Source organism: Pungitius pungitius, chromosome 21 (assembly GCF_949316345.1).
Source record: "Pungitius pungitius chromosome 21, fPunPun2.1, whole genome shotgun sequence".
Lineage (NCBI taxonomy): Eukaryota > Metazoa > Chordata > Actinopteri > Perciformes > Gasterosteidae > Pungitius > Pungitius pungitius.
The window spans coordinates 11,510,013-11,512,512 of record NC_084920.1 but is presented as its reverse complement, the minus strand read 5'-3'; the positions used below and the strand labels follow the sequence as shown (position 1 = coordinate 11,512,512).

At 37.3% G+C, this 2,500-nt stretch overlaps 8 non-coding genes across 8 annotated transcripts in view; all 8 read left to right on the top strand.

Moving 5' to 3' along the window:
* The first annotated feature begins 236 nt into the window (after positions 1–236).
* trnaa-cgc (transfer RNA alanine (anticodon CGC)) lies at positions 237–308 on the top strand. Its single transcript has one exon. It is a non-coding gene; the product is annotated as a tRNA-Ala (tRNA).
* A 231-nt stretch (positions 309–539) lies between these two features.
* On the top strand, positions 540–621 carry trnas-uga (transfer RNA serine (anticodon UGA)). The gene has a single exon. It is a non-coding gene; the product is annotated as a tRNA-Ser (tRNA).
* Positions 622–900: 279 nt separating this feature from the next.
* Positions 901–972, top strand: trnaa-cgc (transfer RNA alanine (anticodon CGC)). The gene has a single exon. It is a non-coding gene; the product is annotated as a tRNA-Ala (tRNA).
* Positions 973–1,131: 159 nt separating this feature from the next.
* On the top strand, positions 1,132–1,213 carry trnas-uga (transfer RNA serine (anticodon UGA)). Its single transcript has one exon. It is a non-coding gene; the product is annotated as a tRNA-Ser (tRNA).
* A 285-nt stretch (positions 1,214–1,498) lies between these two features.
* Positions 1,499–1,570, top strand: trnaa-ugc (transfer RNA alanine (anticodon UGC)). The gene has a single exon. It is a non-coding gene; the product is annotated as a tRNA-Ala (tRNA).
* Positions 1,571–1,801: 231 nt separating this feature from the next.
* On the top strand, positions 1,802–1,883 carry trnas-uga (transfer RNA serine (anticodon UGA)). Its single transcript has one exon. It is a non-coding gene; the product is annotated as a tRNA-Ser (tRNA).
* Positions 1,884–2,162: 279 nt separating this feature from the next.
* trnaa-cgc (transfer RNA alanine (anticodon CGC)) lies at positions 2,163–2,234 on the top strand. The gene has a single exon. It is a non-coding gene; the product is annotated as a tRNA-Ala (tRNA).
* Positions 2,235–2,465: 231 nt separating this feature from the next.
* The window catches only part of trnas-uga (transfer RNA serine (anticodon UGA)), an 82-nt gene continuing 47 nt past the window's right edge, over positions 2,466–2,500 (top strand). Inside the window, exon 1 of the tRNA in view lies at positions 2,466–2,500. This exon is cut by the window's right edge and continues 47 nt beyond it. This is a non-coding gene — a tRNA (tRNA-Ser).

The window sequence follows — 2,500 nt, the reverse complement described above, 5'->3', positions numbered from 1 at the left end:
TGCCTAGGTCAACGTGTTCTGTTCTACTTGCAAACTCAAAACAACAAGAATCTGTTTAATGTGGTATAATGCGACTCACAAGATCGATTTCAGACTGTCATAGTAAGTTTTGGCTTTGGGAAGGTCTCTATTTATTCTTTTCTCCTCATAGTTCTTCTATAGTAAGTGAATAAATATATAAATAAATATACATACATATATATCACCAAAAAAAAGTAAATTCTCTAGTTTTTACAGGGGATGTAGCTCAGTGGTAGAGCGCATGCTTCGCATGTATGAGGTCCTGGGTTCAATCCCCAGCATCTCCATTAGATATTATGCTCACATTTCAGTTGATTAAAACAATTCATGGGAAAGTTTAAAATTCGAGACGAAGAACCAACAAGGGAATGGAGAAACCATGTGTTGTTTAGTAAGTAGACTTTAGATCTTTACCCAATCAAGTGTGTTCCACAAATGTGCTCTTTCTAATTCTCTATTCTAGCGCTTAGTCAATTATTATTTTTTCCAAATAGTCAATTTTCTGCTAAAATTCCCGTGTTGTTGTGGCCGAGAGGTTAAGGCGATGGACTTGAAATCCATTGGGGTTCCCCCGCGCAGGTTCGAATCCTGCCAGCAACGAATTCATTTTTACCACTATCTCGTCCCACCATTGAGTGATATGGTATTCTGCCTAGGTCAACGTGTTCTGTTCTACTTGCAAACTCAAAACAACAAGGATCTGTTTAATGTGGTATAATGCGACTCACAAGATCAATTTCAGACTGTCATAGTAGGCTATAGGAAGGTCTCTATTTATTCTTTTCTCCTCATAGTTCTTCTATAGTAAGTAAATAAATATATAAATAAATATACATACATATATATCACCAAAAAAAAGTAAATTCTCTAGTTTTTACAGGGGATGTAGCTCAGTGGTAGAGCGCATGCTTCGCATGTATGAGGTCCTGGGTCCAATCCCCAGCATCTCCATTAGATATTATGCTCACATTGCAGTTGATTAAAACAATTCATGGGAAAGTTTAAATTTCGAGACGAAGAACCAAAAATGTGCTCTTTCTAATTCTCTATTCTAGCGCTTAGTCAATTATTATTTTTTCCAAATAGTCAATTTTCTGCTAAAAGTCCCGTGTTGTTGTGGCCGAGAGTTTAAGGCGATGGACTTGAAATCCATTGGGGTTCCCCCGCGCAGGTTCGAATCCTGCCAGCAACGAATTCATTTTTACCACTATCTCGTCCCACCATTGAGTGATATGGTATTCTGCCTAGGTCAACGTGTTCTGTTCTACTTGCAAACTCAAAACAACAAGAATCTGTTTAATGTGGTATAATGCGACTCACAAGATCGATTTCAGACTGTCATAGTAAGTTTTGGCTTTGGGAAGGTCTCTATTTATTCTTTTCTCCTCATAGTTCTTCTATAGTAAGTGAATAAATATATAAATAAATATACATACATATATATCACCAAAAAAAAGTAAATTCTCTAGTTTTTACGGGGGATGTAGCTCAGTGGTAGAGCGCATGCTTTGCATGTATGAGGTCCTGGGTTCAATCCCCAGCATCTCCATTAGATATTATGCTCACATTTCAGTTGATTAAAACAATTCATGGGAAAGTTTAAATTTCGAGACAAAGAACCAACAAGGGAATGGAGAATCCATGTGTTGTTTAGTAAGTAGAGTTTAGATGTTTACCCATTCAAGTGTGTTCCACAAATGTGCTCTTTCTAATTCTCTATTCTAGCGCTTAGTCAATTATTATTTTTTCCAAATAGTCAATTTTCTGCTTAAAGTCCCGTGTTGTTGTGGCCGAGAGGTTAAGGCGATGGACTTGAAATCCATTGGGGTTCCCCCGCGCAGGTTCGAATCCTGCCAGCAACGAATTCATTTTTACCACTATCTCGTCCCACCATTGAGTGATATGGTATTCTGCCTAGGTCAACGTGTTCTGTTCTACTTGCAAACTCAAAACAACAAGGATCTGTTTAATGTGGTATAATGCGACTCACAAGATCGATTTCAGACTGTCATAGTAGGCTATGGGAAGGTCTCTATTTATTCTTTTCTCCTCATAGTTCTTCTATAGTAAGTGAATAAATATATAAATAAATATACATACATATATATCACCAAAAAAAAGTAAATTCTCTAGTTTTTACAGGGGATGTAGCTCAGTGGTAGAGCGCATGCTTCGCATGTATGAGGTCCTGGGTTCAATCCCCAGCATCTCCATTAGATATTATGCTCACATTTCAGTTGATTAAAACAATTCATGGGAAAGTTTAAAATTCGAGACGAAGAACCAACAAGGGAATGGAGAAACCATGTGTTGTTTAGTAAGTAGACTTTAGATCTTTACCCAATCAAGTGTGTTCCACAAATGTGCTCTTTCTAATTCTCTATTCTAGCGCTTAGTCAATTATTATTTTTTCCAAATAGTCAATTTTCTGCTAAAATTCCCGTGTTGTTGTGGCCGAGAGGTTAAGGCGATGGACTTG